The sequence below is a fragment of the Lissotriton helveticus genome, chromosome 11 (assembly GCF_964261635.1).
Source record: "Lissotriton helveticus chromosome 11, aLisHel1.1, whole genome shotgun sequence".
NCBI lineage: Eukaryota > Metazoa > Chordata > Amphibia > Caudata > Salamandridae > Lissotriton > Lissotriton helveticus.
The window spans coordinates 794,627,712-794,644,315 of record NC_136072.1 but is presented as its reverse complement, the minus strand read 5'-3'; positions in this window follow the sequence as shown (position 1 = coordinate 794,644,315).

Genomic DNA, 16,604 nt, shown 5'->3' with positions numbered 1-16,604 from the left:
GGTCGTGGTGTTACTAAGGGGTGTGACGCAAACTTTACATATGCTCCTTTGAGTTAGGCCTTACTACTTAGTGCCAAGCTACCCTATGTGACTTGGACAGCCCAGGTCCAACATAATTGGTGTCTAGCGGTGGGATGACAACTGTGTTTGCGTCTACTCTGAAGTAACAAAGCGAACTCCACAGGCCTACACCTGGAGTTTTCTCCTGGCGGACTTCCTAATTACTTCTTTTGTTTTTTCCAAATTTACTCCTGGTGGTGGGTGGAGGTAGCTTCGAATTGTCCCTTTTGAACCAATTCTTCCCGAGTGGTTGTCCCTATATCTCTCATAAGCAAAATGGAATTTGCTCTGGAGGAACTGGAGACCTATACTACAGCTCAGCTTAGAGACTTTTGTCAGAAGATGGGAGTTTTTTTCAAGCGTGGTGCCAAGAAGGGGGAACTCCAGACCAGTTTGACGGCTTGGGTGGCAGCACATGGAGAGGGAAAGGAGGAGGAAGAGGAGAAGGACCGGGACACAGTCATAGAGGTAGAAGGATTGTTTCCACTTGAGATGGGGAACCTACTACCAGGACCTAGGACCCTTTCAAGGGAAGGCAGCAGTGTCTCCGGAAGAAGCTTAACTGAAGCTGAACTAGTGGACAGGAGGGAAAAGAGACAGCTAAAGTGGGAGTTAGCCAAGATGGAAAAGGAGAAAGAGGAACAGAGGATGGCTCACGAGTTGAAACTGAGGGAGCTAGAACTCAAGGCCCTACAGATAGGACCCTCTAATTCTCCAAATGGTGGCAGCAAAACAAAAGAACTGACCAGGGAATCCAGACCCTACCTACCTAAAGATATAGTTGCCAGTTACAGCTCAGGGGATGACATCGCCAAGTGGCTGGCTGCCTATGAGGTCTCCTTAAGAGCCCATGGGATCCAGGAAAAACACTAGGGGGGTGGTTTATACAAATACATGCCTCCTACTGGACGGGATACACTCTTGGCCCTAGAGCAGGATGAGCAGACCCACTACCCCACCATGAAAGTGGCGCTGATCAAAAAGTTTGGACTGACCCCAGAGAAGTATCGTCAGAAGTTCAGGGGAAGTCACAAATTAGGCACACAAAATTGGGTGGATTTCCTGGACTATGCAAGGAAGGCACTAGAGGGTTGGATACAAGGCAGCGAGGTGAATGACTATGAGGGGTTGTATGATCTATTTCTCAAAGAGCACCTACTCGAGAAATGTTTTCTCGAGCTGCGTCAACACCTGGTGGACAGCAAGCTGACCAACCCCAGAAAGCTTGCAGAGGAGGCGAACATCTGGGCAAGTACCCGGGTGTCCTCAAAGGGGACTGGAGGGAATTCCCAAAGGGCCGGACAGGGCGCCCCCCAGAAGAAGGAGGGGGGAGATAAAAAGAGGGAGTTCTCTAAAGGTCCCCAAAATAGTTTCCAGAGTAAGGGAACAGGATTCACCCCTAAGGCTAACCCGCCCAGAAACCCTCATCCTGGCCAAAGTCAGCAGCCAAGGGTTGTCCACTGCTTTGAGTGTGGTGGTGTTGGACATTATAAGGGAGATGTCAAGTGCCCAAAGAGACCACCCCCTCCCACTGGAGGAAAAGCCCCAGGAGTAGCTAGTGTAGTGCTCGGGGAGGAGTTGCCCTTAAATAAGGGGGGTGAGTGGGCGGGTGTCACCTTAGTGTCCCTGGGAGATCGGGAGATGGTTCCTAAGATCCAGGTGCTCTCAAATACTGTAAAGTATGGGCAATGGGTCACCATCAATGGCCAAAGAGGGGAGGCTCTGAGAGACACAGGAGCCAGTATGACTATGGTAAGGAGTCAACTGGTGTCTCCAGAGCAGGTGATTCCACATGTACTCCACCCCGCCGCGATGGCTGACGGCAGATTGGGCTACTACCCTGTGGCCGAGGTTCCCTTTGAGTGGGAAGGGGTTGCAGGTTCACTTCGAGTTGCCGTAAGCCCTGCCGTGCCAGTCGATTGTTTGCTGGGACATGACATGGAGCACAATGCCTGGAAGGAGGTGGAATACCGGACTCATTCAGAGATGCTGGGTACACCTGACTGGGCCTGTGCGAGCACAAGGTCTGCGACTGCCCGGAGGGGGAGTTCGCCTGGGCTGGAGCCTGGAACAATGGCCCAGGCCGCTGCCAAAAAGGGAAAGACCCGAAGACAGGAGAAGCCTGCTTCGGCTTCCAGGCCCCATGAGACAGATCGGCCACCTGCGGTGGTGGGCCAGGAGTCCGTGGAGGGGGAAGTAGTCTCCCTGGAGGACCTACCCATCCCTGCTGAGTGGCATGTGGAGGGAGGGCCTACCAGGGAGGAGTTTTGTAAGGGCCAGAAGGAGTGCCCTACCCTTGAGGGACTGAGGCGACAGGCCGAAGCCCAGGCAGCAGAGAACGTTGCAGGGCACTACCACATTTACTGGGAGGACGAACTCCTCTACAGTGAACCCAAGGTACCTTTGCCCGGTTCATCACGGGCCTTGGTAGTCCCTCAACGATACCGAGCCTTTCTTCTAGAATTGGCTCATGAGATTCCCTTGGCAGGACACTTAGGTCAGGACAAGACCTTTGCCCGGCTTGTCCCCCACTTTTACTGGCCTCAGATGAAAGTGGCATCTGACACTTACTGTCGGACATGTGTATCTTGTCAAGCCAGTGGGAAAACAGGGGTGAAGCTGAAAGCTCCCCTGGAACCACTACCAGTCGTTAGCACCCCCTTTGAAAGGGTGGGCATCGACATTGTGGGGCCATTGGATCCACCAACTACAGCTGGTCACAGGTTTATCCTGGTTCTGGTGGATCACGCCACGCGGTACCCAGAGGCAATTCCTCTGAGGACTGTCACTGCACCTGTTGTGGCTAGGGCCCTGATGGGGATCTTTACCCGAGTGGGTTTCCCCAAGGAAGTTGTGTCCGACAGGGGGACCAACTTTATGTCAGCATATATGTGGGCAATGTGGAAGGAGTGTGGAGTGACCTACCGGTTCTCCACTCCGTACCACCCCCAGTCCAATGGACTGGTAGAAAGGTTCAACAAAACCTTGAAAGGCATGATAAGAAGTCTGCCTGAGAGCCTGCGGAGGAAATGGGACGTCCTCCTGCCCTGTTTGCTATTCTCCTACAGAGAAGTGCGGCAGAAGGGAGTGGGCTTCAGCCCCTTTGAGCTGTTGTACGGGTACCCTGTGCGTGGACCTCTCAGCCTGGTGAAGGATGGATGGGAAAAGACTCCCAGAAAGCCTCCTCAGGATGTGGTGAGCTACATGCTGGCCTTCCGGAGCCAAATGGCAAAGTTGTGGAAGCAAGCTTCTGACAACTTGGAAGCCAGTCAGGCAGTAATGAAAGAATGGTACGACCACAACGCTCACCCGGTGGAGTTGGAGCCTGGCCAGAAAGTGTGGGTGATGGAACCTGGAGAGCTAAGTGCCCTTCAAGATCGTTGGGCAGGCCCCTTTGAGGTGTTGGAAAAGAAGGGTAAGGCCACCTACCTGGTGGATCTTCAGACCCCTCGACAGTTCCTACGGGTGCTGCATGCCAATCGCCTCAAACTCCACCATGAGAGGCCCGAGGTCATCTTGATGATGGTGACTGATGGTGCCGAGGAAGCAGAAAGCGAGCCTCTCCCTGATCTCTTCTCGTCTCAAGAAAAGGATGGGTCGGTGGAGGGAGTGATTCTCTCCCCATCCCTAACTCCTGAGCAGCGAGAGGACTGCCACCAGGTATTGGAGCAGTACTCCTCGTTGTTCTCCCTTGTCCCGGGAAGAACCCACCTGTGTACCCATGATGTGGACACAGGAGACAGCCCACCAGTGAAGTCAAAGACCTACCGGCTGTCAGACAAGGTGAAGGCCAGCATCCATGGTGAGGTTACCAAGATGCTGGAGCTAGGAGTCATTGAACCTTCCAGTAGCCCAGGGTCCAGCCCGGTGGTGTTAGTACCAAAAGCTGCCCCACCAGGCACCACTCCAGAACTGAGGTTCTGTGTGGATTACCGGGGACTGAACTCAGTAACCAAAACTGATGCTCATCCGATCCCTAGGGCGGATTAATTGATTGACCGGCTGGGAGCTGCCCAATACCTGAGTACCTTTGACCTTACTTCAGGGTACTGGCAGATCTCCCTTACAGATGGAGCAAAAGAAAGGTCAGCTTTCTCCACGCCTGAGGGACACTTCCAGTTCTGTGTGATGCCCTTTGGGCTCAAGAACGCCCCTGCCACTTTTCAGCGGCTGGTGAACCAGGTCCTCTCTGGAATGGAGGCTTTCTCCGCTGCTTACCTGGATGACATTGCCGTCTTCAGCAGCAGCTGGGAGGACCATTTGCATCACTTGCAAGCTGTTCTCCAGGCCCTGAAACAGGCTGGCTTGACAATCAAGGCCAGCAAATGTCAGATTGGGCAGGGGTCGGTTGTGTACCTAGGCCACTTGGTGGGTAGGGGAACAGTGCATCCCCTCCAGGCAAAGATTGAGGCAATCATGGCCTGGGAACCCCCCAAGACCCAGACTGAGGTCCGAGCCTTCCTGGGCCTCACAGGTTACTACCGTCGCTTTGTGAAGGGGTATGGCACTATTGTAGCGCCCCTCACAGAGCTTACATCCAAGAAACAACCTCGACGGGTAGTCGGGACAGAGGCTTGTCAGCAAGCCTTTGTGAAACTGAAACAGGCAATGTGTGCAGCACCGGTCCTGAGGGCCCCAGACTTCTCCAAGGAGTTCATTGTCCAGACAGACGCATCAGAACATGGCATTGGGGCAGTGTTATCGCAACTCAACGAAGAGGGTCTGGATCAGCCTGTAGTCTTCCTGTCCAGGACACTGCTTCCCCGGGAACAGAAGTGGAGTGCAATTGAGCGGGAAGCTTTTGCGGTGGTATGGGCTCTGAAGAAGTTGCGGCCATACCTGTTTGGCTCGCACTTCCTGGTTCAGACCGACCACCGACCCCTTCGTTGGCTGATGCAAATGAAGGGGGAAAATCCCAAGTTGTTGAGATGGTCCATCTCCCTACAGGGAATGGACTTCCGGGTGGAACATTGGCCTGGAGTGGACCACGCCAATGCAGACGGTCTCTCTAGGTATTTCCGCCTTAGTGATGAGGACTCTCAAGGGGTTGGGTAGCTCTCCCCACTTTCAGCTGGGGGGGACGCGTGTTAGACCTGTCTGCCCTATGGGAAGCCCCTCCTATTAATTATTTATTTTGTCCCCTTTTTGCCCCTCATAATTTTTTTTATCTTTGTATCTCCACTGGATTTTTGTGGTATTGACCTAGGGGTTAGATGCTCTTTTGCCCTCGTAGTCCTTTTTCGTGAGGCCTTGGCGCCTTTCTGACTAGAATCACAACCCACAAAATGGTGGACAACAACTGCCACAACTGCCACCTTAGGGACTGGACCCATAGGCTAGTATAGGAATATTTCAGAACCTCCTGGACCCTCTGGGGTCATCCTATAAAAGGCGGAATGTTGGGCAGCCATTTTAGATGGTGAGGTGAGAAGAGGAGAACTGGTGTACAGGAGTACAGGCGGTAGAAGGAGGAGACTGGTGCACTGTGGGGGTTGACAACCCTGCTGGGCCGCTGTCCTTGCTGTTTTGATGCTATCCCTCATCTATTGATCTGACCCTGACAGGACTGGGCTCGAGACATCCCTGCCGCAGGAGTAACCCGTGGGCATTCTATGTGGAGTTCATGAGATGAGGACAGGAAGACACCGCCAGGTGAGGGCGATCGAGGCTGATCCCTAGATTAAGGCAAGACCTGAGTGGTGGGGAAAGGAAGTAAATCCCTACACTTGCCGTTCACTGGTGACCTGTCAGTCCGACCTCGTGGCTTCCCAGAAGTGATCCGTCTATATCGGCACTTCATAACACAGATTCCTGAAGTTTACTTGCCCCCAGAATCCAATTACCTTCTAGTGAGGCGCCGCATCCCCCTGCCGGGAGTAGTGTCCTGAACGCTGCGCAGGCCAAGTGGGAAGCGGGGCGGAGCCATAGAGGAGGTGCGCCGGCTCAAGGCCCGCGCAGGCTCGGTGAAGGACTGGGCGGCTTCTGAAGTGCGGAAGCGTCCTGTGTGCCGCGCAGGCTCAGAAGAGGGCCGGAGGATTTCTCAGCCGGGTAGTGGAGCGGCGCTGAGAGGTCCGTCGACCGTTCAGGACGTGTGAGGGAGACGAGTGAAAGAAGAGGAGCGCCGGAATCTCGGCGCCCGTTCAACAGAGACCGATCGTTGAATAAGTAAGCTTCCAGCTTTAGTAAAGCGTCCAGAGCTGGACGAGTGTCATATGTTCCTGCAGGGTCTGTGGGAAGTAGTGAGGAGGTTTCACGGAAGCTCAACCTAGTCAGCTTGGTGGATTTTAGACTTCCTGTTTCCCGATCAACACAAGCCTTAACTGCATTGGCAAAGTACTGAACTCCTTTTACTAACGCTGGGGGGTCCTGTCTGATTTCAGTGCCCGTACGTTCTATTCTACAACTGAAGAAGTTGGGGAAGGTTTCTGACACTGACTATGAGGCAAATCTCGCTTTACTAACTAATAATAACAGGAATTCATCAACGGTCAGGAGGAGTAGGTGGTAGCTTGTTTCGAGTCAAATGTTGATTTACCCTGTTTCATTACATGCAGGTCTAATGCTTCCTATTGAAATTCTGTATAAAGAAGAAGGTTTGAAATACTGTAACTCGCTTATGATAAACAACAGGAGTCCCCAGGAGTAAGGTACCACTGTAAACTACTGCATTGAGATGTGAGATCCTCTTGTGGTTACAACTGAAACTGTGATATAACTTCTGTTGCTAGAAGGGGAGGTTGTGAACTCTTTTAAGGGTGGTGGGGGCTGAACTGCTAAAATTGATGCCCCAGTGTTATGTATACCAGAGTGAAGCTATTTTTATATAAGAAACTACGAACTGCTAAATAACAGAGATTTTTATAAAACAGCTCATATTTTTCCAAAATCTGGTGTAGTGTCTTAATTTTTGAGTGGATGGTCGTGGTGTTACTAAGGGGTGTGACGCAAACTTTACATATGCTCCTTTGAGTTAGGCCTTACTACTTAGTGCCAAGCTACCCTATGTGACTTGGACAACCCAGGTCCAACAGCCACGAATTTCTGTGTTAAGAAACGTCACTTGGGTAGTTGCAGTAAATGTGTTTAATGACAGCACAGCAACGCGTTTCGACTTTCGTCTTGTTCACGCCATGAAAACAAACAGTGTAACACACACATATAAACAGTTCTGCTAGACATAGAAAACAGACTGTGAATTACACCCTAGTGAACAAATATAAAATAAAACCAGTGAAACATAGCGGCCATCTTATCACGGTTTTTATCTAATTTTTTTATGCAACGATACCAGAGATTCTTATAATTCATCATACTCGCTGGACCAAATGGTTAGAGAATAAATTAACCAAAATAAATGTTATATAACTACATTGCCAATAACCATTTTATCAAGTTATAAATAAATCATTGCAAGGAATCTCTAACAGCGCATATAAAGATCGGCACATCTCTTTTATATAAAGATTGTTACATAAGTAAATCACAACCTCCGTACATTCATACATGAGATGGAATAGTTACGTGAAAATCGCTGCTATTCAGTTGCCAGCGTTAGTATGATGGATTCAAACTCAGATGCTTTATTGAGTGTCTGACATTCACATTTTGACATACTCTAGAGCACATATTTTGTTGCTTAGAGCTCTTGAAAACCCTGCAATTACGTCCCAGTGGGCAGTAGTCCTTGGATGAACTTATTCACGGTGTACCCTTAATTGTGCACGTTGAGTAAAACATTTACTGTTTACATAACGTCATAAATTCCACAATATAGCCCAAGTGGGTTATTTGCCATGATAACGAGTGCTGCAAAAACACACATGTGCCGATACCTAAAAATAAAATAAAATATTAAAACAATTTGCATAAAAACACAACGGACAGTATCAATTAATTTAGCAATTTCATATTACAATTTACAATTTTACTAGTGCAGATGTACAGAAAGTTCCTCACTGGAATTTAATCCTAGCGGGTCATTGTTTTCAAATCAATAATATACTTGGATTCTAACTTGCGGAGTGAGAGTTGTCTATTCCCACCACGCACATTCTCAGGGACATCATCAATGACAACCATTCGCAGTTGTTTTTCATTTTGAAAATGATGTTCAAAGAAATGTCGGGCAACAGGATATTGTCTATTATTTTGCCTAAAAGCCCTAACATGTTCTAGCACACGTTTCTTAGCATGATGTATTGTGCTGCCTATGTAGGCTTTGTTGGATGGACATATTAGTGCATATACACAATAAGTGGTGTTGCATGATAGTGCTTTCTTTATCACCACCTCCCTTATGCTACCTGCGATCGAAAGTGTCGTACAATCAATGCTGTTACTACAAGAATATTTTTTTTCTATTCGATTGTTAGAACTGGCTATTTCTGGTAGGCTAAGGCTGACGCCAAAGCCAGGCAGAAACCACCATTCTAGTCAGGGCAAGGGAGTCACACGCAAAGATAACCCCTGATCACCCCCTTGGTAGCTTGGCACGAGCAGTAAGGCTAAACTCGGAGGCAATGTGTAAAGCATTTGCGCCAGCACACAACAGCAACAACATCCTAGGCACACCACAAAAGGAACTCCACACAAGGTTATATAAAGTAACTTTTGTATTTGTCAAAACACATCAGATAGAATTCACATATGTACATTGTGCCAACTGGCACGGGCAATATTCACAAGGGATTATGTACAAGACAGGGCCACATGGGCCACTGTCAAAATCAACACTTTTTGAAATAGCACTTCTAGAACTTAGAATAAGTATAGCACAAAATAACAATTATAGATCTCATCCAGTAACTACTGGGAACAGGTAAGTACCACCTACGCAACCCTAACCACCATAGGAGAATGTCACGCAGGGGACCAGGACCTCACTAGGACCACCTGTACTGGAAAGAACAACCACCTAAGAATAAAATACATTTAGGGGTATCAGCAAGAACACATTACACATGATGCATCAAAAACACATTCAGCGGTGTAGGTAAAGAAAACACATGATGCCTAAAACATTCAGAGGTGTAGGGAAGGAAAAACACATGATGCATAAACCAACACACTCAGAGGTGTAAAATCCAGGAAGACACATAATGCCTAAAAACATTCAGAGGTGCCAGAACATAACTCAATAGCGCAAAAACACATGATGCCCAACAACATTCAGAGGTGTAAGATCAAGGTGCGTAATCATATTAAATGCATTACATTTCCTAGCACCATATCACATTGCGCAAAACTCACATTAGGCAATTACCATCACATAGATAATCACATTGCGCCTAAATAAAGTCACATACCAGCCCCCATCTAATAAAAGGGACTAAAAAGAGCCCTGTGTCCAGAATGTCAGGGCGCGCTGCCAATGCAGCGCCAGTCAGGGGTGCGCCACTGGCACAAAACCTAAACGTTGCAGGTGCCCACTACTTGCTGGGCATCTGGGAACACTCGCAAGGGCCTAAACGCTGCAGCTGGCACTAAGTGCTGCGCAGCTGTGACTGGCCGGGCACCTCTGTGCCATCTCTGTCCCTCTCATGGACTCACTCTCTATCTTGCGCCTAAACGGTGCAGCTGCCCACTAATTGCTGGGCAGTTGGAGACAAACTGCGACAGGGTCCTCACTGACCCTAGAACAGAACTGCGCCAACTGTTGGAGCCTCACAGGCTCTTAAACTCTGCGCACGTTGGAGCCACACAGGCTCTGAAACTGTTGGGGGGCGTTGGAGCCATCTGGCTCTATAAATACACATGCCCCCAAGTCCTCCGTGGGACTTTAAAACAAATGGCCAGGGTAGAGCCACGCAGGCTCAAACAAAACATGCCCCATGGTTGGAGTCCCCCCTCTGGGGACTCAAAATCATTAACTGTCCAGGAGCCTCTATGGGCCCTAAAACAAAGAACTGGCCCCTCGAGTCTCTCGGGACTCGTGCACAAAATGCGCCCATCGTTGGAGTCCCTCCTGGACTCATAAACACAGAAAGGCCCCCGGAGCCCTCTCAGGACTCGTACACACAAATGTGGGCATTGGAGCCTCAGGCTCCGTTGAAACGTTGGGCGGCCCACTACCAGCTGGGGCCGCCCTACCTCCACTCTCGCCCCATGTGCCGCTCTCCGGCACCAACAGCAGCCGCACGGAGCCCCCCCCCCAGCCCTTCGGACTCACCGGGCTGTCTCCTGTGCGGGGCTCCTCCGGGCGACGGCTTCTCTGCTGGGCGGCGGCTTTCCTTCACCGGCGCTTCCTTCTCTCCCCGGGACTCCCTCAGCACACAGGAGCCCGCAAGCACCAGCAGCCTTCCTCCTTCATGCCGCGGCCCCGAGGGCGGGACTTCCGGTCCTTCTCCGGGGGCCGCGCTAAGATTGGCCGGCCGGCCCAACACTTCCGGGTCGTCGCGGGCAGCGCGGCGGCCCGTTTCGGGCACTCGTAGGCTGGGGGACAATTAACCGAGGGGTGGGCTCCCTCGAGTTAAATTAAACATTTAAAAATAGCGGCCAGGCCCCTGGCGGGTGAGCACCTGCCAGGGGACCAAATCATAAAAAAATAAGCGAGGTAGGCACTCGCTAGCACGAATGAAGCGCTCCTAAGCGCCAAAGGCAGATGAAGCGCTCCCCAGCGCTACGACAGTCACCAAAGCGCTTCCAGGCGCTAGAAGCAGAGCAAAGCGCTATTAAGCGCTGGGGACCATAGGAAAGCGCTCCCAGTCGTCAGGGCAACAGAAAGTCACAAAAGTCCTTCGGGGGTCTAGGACCTCAGCAGTCCAGGACATAAGGTGGAGCACAGCAGCTCCCAGAAAAGGAAAGTCCATCAGATATCCAGGGGCTGGGCAGGGCCCAGGGATTCCCCTGGGCCCAAGCAGCAGCACGCCCCTGGCAAGATTCAAGTGCAAAAACAAGAACATTTTGGAAGGGGACACAGCCCCTTCTTATACAGAGAAAAGTCTTTGAAGTCTTAAGGGTGCAGGCAGTGTGAGAACCAGCTAGCACTGGTTATAGGGACTTCCTTTCAGTATCAGGGACAGAGGTGACAGTCACCCAGCGGGGAGGTGGAGCCAGCATTGTGGCAGGCAGGCACAGCCTCATTCACTCCCAGGTGCTATCTCCTCCCACTTCCCTGGCAGCAGAAGCCGCCTTTCATCCATGGGCTGACTCAGACAACCTCCTGGGGCTCCCCAGCCCCTGTCATCCTCAAACCAGACAGTCAATCTACAAGCAGGCCCAGGCACTCCTGGGCCAGGCTCACCAGCCAATCACACGCCAGCCACAGACTACACAAATATGCCAACTTCTAAAAGTGGCACTTCTAGACTAGACACAACCATGCCGCATACACCATTACGCAGCATTCAATCTCACGAGTTCTCACATACCAAACTCGACCCTGCACTCCCCACACATCAGGAACTACCATGAGCATATATATTCCCCATTCATTCCTATGGGAGGGCAGGTCACTCACCACACATACACAGAGAGCTCACGCACTTTACACTGTACCACAGTGAAAAAGTGCGCAAAGGCCTAAAATCACCAACACCAGGTTCTAGAAACAGGCTAGGAAAAAGCAAAAAGTTTCGGGCTGAACCTGCCAAAAGGGCCAGGTCCAACATCGATGATGTCATCTATTGCCAATCACATAGCACAGCTATGGGCACCTGCTTCGCCCACAGCTATGCCAACTTGGTCATGGGCTGGTGGGAGGAGCGGGGGCCTCCCAATTGGAAGAGTACGATCGCTGTGTGGAAGCTTGACCCGTGCAGTATGCTGTTGGTTGATGTTGGCTTACCATACACGTTAGTGAGAATTTTGTTCTTGTTGATATATATGGTTACATCCAAGAATTGAATCTGTTTTTGCTCATGTTATATGTACATTTCAGGCACTCTGAGTTATTGTTGAGGATTTCGAAATATTGCTTAAAAACTCATCCATGCTGCCATTTCATATCAGGAAAAGATCGTCTATATATCTTAACCATAGTTGGATCTTGTGGTGTACTTTTCATTCTCCTCATTCCATGCTATGAACTTCTCCCACCAGAAAGAGAAAAAATAAATATAAAAAAATATATATATATATATATATATATATATATATATATATATATATATATATATATATATATATATATATATATATATATATATATATATATATATATATATATGAGAGAGAGAAAGCAAGATCAGTTTGGAGTGTGACTAGTAAATACGACCTTTTCAAAGTGAAATACTTTTTATCTTGTTGCTTGGGTTGAAGATTGAAGAACACTTTTTATTTTATTTATATTTTATTTTATACTGTCTGTTTGAGTGGGTATAGTAAACCTGACCCCTCCAAAGTGAAATACTTTGTATATGATTGTGTAGGGGTGGAAATTGGTGTTAATTATATTTTTGTATATTTTTTGTTTGCATGGAGTTATAATGGAATGTTTGTTTTGTTTACTATATATTAAACTGGAGTTAAAATTTTAATTATTTGTTTTTTTGTCTGAACGTTGTATGTATTTGTATTTATGTTTTTAGTATTTAATTATGCTGTAGTTTTAAATTCATTTGTATGTATTTTTATTTGAATGGGAGCCGCCGTCAACACCACCGCCAGCCACAAGCAGCAACATGCAGGGGAGGACTCCATACCCCATAAAGCAGAGCTCCAGGAGGAGCTGCCGCCAGCGTGACCGCGCCCGGAGGCATGTTAAAAGCTCATCGTGGCTCCCACAGCGCGGGAGCCGCCGTCAACACCACCGCCAGCCACAAGCAGCAACAGGCAGGGGGGACTCCATAACCCACAGAGCAGAACGCCAGGAGGCACTGCGGGCAGCGTGACCGCGCTTGGAGGCGCATTAAAAGCTCAATGCAGCACCCGCAGTGCTGGAAGCGCGCGGGCGTGCCCGGTCCACACCCTGTCGAAGCCCGGGCCACGGGCGGGCACGTCTGCGCCTGTCCGTGCCCGGAAGAGGTTGGGTTGGGCCACATCTCTTAGATCCACCAACGGAGATACCGAAGTAAGGAGTGGGGTTGGAAGGCCTGGGAAATAATCCTCATCTCAAGGCTGAGAGCTCTGTAAATTGCACATTGAGAAGCCAGGGTCCTCGCGGAGATAGGGAGAAAGAAACCTACGCTTGCACCAAAATGCACAGACACTACAGTAGATGGCTTCCTACAAAAGGCCGTGGGGGCACTTAACAAAGAGATCGAATTGGCTATTGTGGCCCCATTGCCCCTAGCTGTAGACATAAACACAAATTCTGCCCAGCCTGTCCACCTAATAACCACAGAGGACCCCAAGCGAACAACATCTCTGATCTCTCCCTTTCGGCAAGAGGAACAATTGCACTCTTACCCACCGTCATTATCCTGAGCCTGGGTCACCATGGGTAGGGTCAAAAGGCATGGACACCGTAACATCAACAATCACGGGGGACCAAAACCCAGCCGGGGGGAGGGGTGGAGGAAACGCATTGACCCAACTGAGACTGAACAGCGGACTTTGGGTCAATTGACCAGGGTTAAGAGGACACAGCAAACCCCCCTGTCCCTGCGGGGAACCCCGAGGGGGAGGCGGGCCTGCAAAGACTAAAACTCTGCCTGATGTGGACTTGGTGTCAGCTCGATTTGGGAAAATAGTGACAGATTCATTGGAGCCCATTTTGTCGCGATTTTCCCGTATAGAGGAGCAGCTTGGCCAATTACTGTCAAAACCAGGGTGCTTGGTGAAGCAAAGTGGGCCTAAGGCAAGGTGTTCTTTGGGTACAGGCCCGATAGAGAAGAGGAAAAAATTCACCCTTAGCGCCCCAGAGAGTGAGAGGTCAGCTACAGATAGACCAATAGCTATAATGGCTATAAGTGGAGAGGGTAATATATCAGTGCCCCATCGGGATAGGGTTAACCGTACGGACTCTCAAATAGTGCCGTAAACACAAACAAGCGGTCAAGATAGGAGGGCTAACAGAGAACAAGGGGAACTTAATTCCCTGAGCACTGAAAGGAATTGTAGTGGGAGCCACGGGATCAAGAGAGGGTTCAATAAGGGCCTCGAGCAAACTCGGCGGGATGATAATATTGTATTAGACCTCCCGCCAGAGTGTACCCCCTACACGTTGATCCTGACAGGGGTTTCACGCCTTCAACCAGGTCACCATGAAAGCTATCAAAGCCTTATTAATAAATCTGCCTATTGGTGCTCTAGTAAAATACAGTCCCAGGTAAACTGGCGCAAACACATCATAATAGCAAGACAAGTGAGCTGGATGGGGAAAACACAAAAAGATAGAGAAGGTGATTGTGTGGTCCTGAACTTTAATGATAGGAAAGGGGCGGAATTTGCCCTATGTCACCTCGGAGACTCCCCATTGGAGCACCTACAGGTCTGCCCATTGGACCTCTTTTACCCTCCTCACCAAAGGGGTATTATGACCTGCCCACGTTTTCAGAGTAAAACCCCCTTCCTCAGCCCCCCACATGGCTCCACCCTAACTGTTTTGAAGCATTGTCTGATTTAACAGACATTGACTGACTACCTTCGGACCCATATAGCCCAAGTAAGCAGTTGATGACTGGAGGGTTATCCAGGGAAACCCACCGCTCGGTGAATAAAATAGAGGGGAATAGGTTGGAGTTCTATAATTTGGATCAGAACATACATATACCACCCAACACTATTATTAGCAATGAGGAGTTGTCGACTGGGGACGACCCTTCCAGCCCCGCTACTTTTTTAGACTCAGGTGGAGGGGTGGGGACTGGTTTGGACTTTGCAATTGTTAGTAACAGGGAGGACCCAGTTATAAGGCTGTATAAAACCTGACCCTTTAGAATCGTCTCCTGGAACATAGCAGGCATTCGCTCGAAACTTGATGATGAAATGTGGTTAAAATATGTACGTGCCTTCGACATTATCTGTACCCAGGAAACATGGTCTAGGGAGAATATTGAATTAGATGTTTACTGTTCCCTCAATGTTCATGCTACCGCGTCACCTGCAGGGAGAGCGAATGGGGGACTGGCGGCCTAGATCTCTTTCAAATATGGGGCTATTAAAGTTAAGTCAGTTATTAATTCACCATGGTATCAACTGATTTTGATTTTTAACTTGTTTCAGGTCAAGACTCTTTTAATTAACTGGTACTACAATGTTTTTGACCCAAATAGATGTGATATTATTGTAAACCTTAAGGGGAAAATTGACAAGATCGCCGGGAAGTGGCAGCCCCTGTGTATCCATTGGGTTAGGGATTTCAATTGCACTTTATGTAGACATAGCTCAGACAAGGTATGTGGGTTTACAGACACTGAGGGTCAACAACTGACGCATTTTCTACACACTCTATAGGGAGACGCCTTCAATTATATTATTGTTGTGAATGATTTGCTTTTCGTTGACACCCTGGTCAGTAACACATAAATCCAATACCGTACCTATATGGGCAGAGGTAGGGAAAGTATTATTGACTTTATGTTAATATCCAGAAAATCCGCCTTCCTGCTAGATAGTTTTGAGGTGGAGCCAAATAATGTCAGCGATGATAACCCCCTCACTGCCTCCTCATTTGTAGCTGCCCAGGAGAAGGAAGGTGATGGCCGCCTCCTCCAGTGTAGTTTAAACCAAGGGGTGAGAATGAAATGGAATAAGATAAGCCCCCTCCAATTTGAGGAGAGCACTGTTAAAGCAAACTTAAGCTATATCCTGGAATGCCTTGATTATGATTCCCTCCCTGAAATGGTTATACAGGGATTTCAGGGAATTTGTAGGGGCGTATCAAGAAACCTGACAAACCCATTAGTACTAAGAGAATGGAGGGGGACTAAATGGTTTAACTCTGAGTGTACAAGGGCCCAAAAGGACCTAAAGAAGGCACTACATACATGTCTGCGTGATAAAGCCTTAATTAAGAGTGCAAGGCAATCCTATAAGACCCTAGTTGCACAGAGGAAGCAAGACCTGAGAAAGTTGGCCTGGGAGGACCTAGAGAGAGCAAGCGCTCTCATAGATTCTAGGAGCTTTTGGGAGGTAATAAACCGCCAATTATTCTCAGAGGACTCAAGAGGTATGGACTCATTAATACCAAGGAATGTCTGGGAATCGCACTATACCAAGATATTCAACCTGAATGGTATTACTAGCCAGGAAATAAGTCAGGAGGTCCCACTAAATCTAACAACTGCACTCCAGCTGAGCGCTTCTCTATCAGTGAGTGAGGTTGAGGATGCCCTTAATAAAGGGATACAACTAAAAGCCCCAGGGTACCTCTGGATTTATTTAAAAGTAATCTCCAACTCTGGGCACCCCTCCTGACGAACGTTCTAGAGCAGCAATAATTGGTCCTATTCCAACATCATGGAAAGAGGCCATAGTGGTCCCAGTGTACAAAAAGGCAAAGAAGGAAGATCCAGCCTGTGATAGGCCCATTTCCTTGATTGACACTACTGTTAAAGTGCTAGGGAGGGTGATCTTAGCACGCCTTGAGACCTGGGCAGATTCCAAAGGGCTAATGTCCCAAACTCGATTAGGCTTTAGAAGAGGTATGGGGACAAATGAAA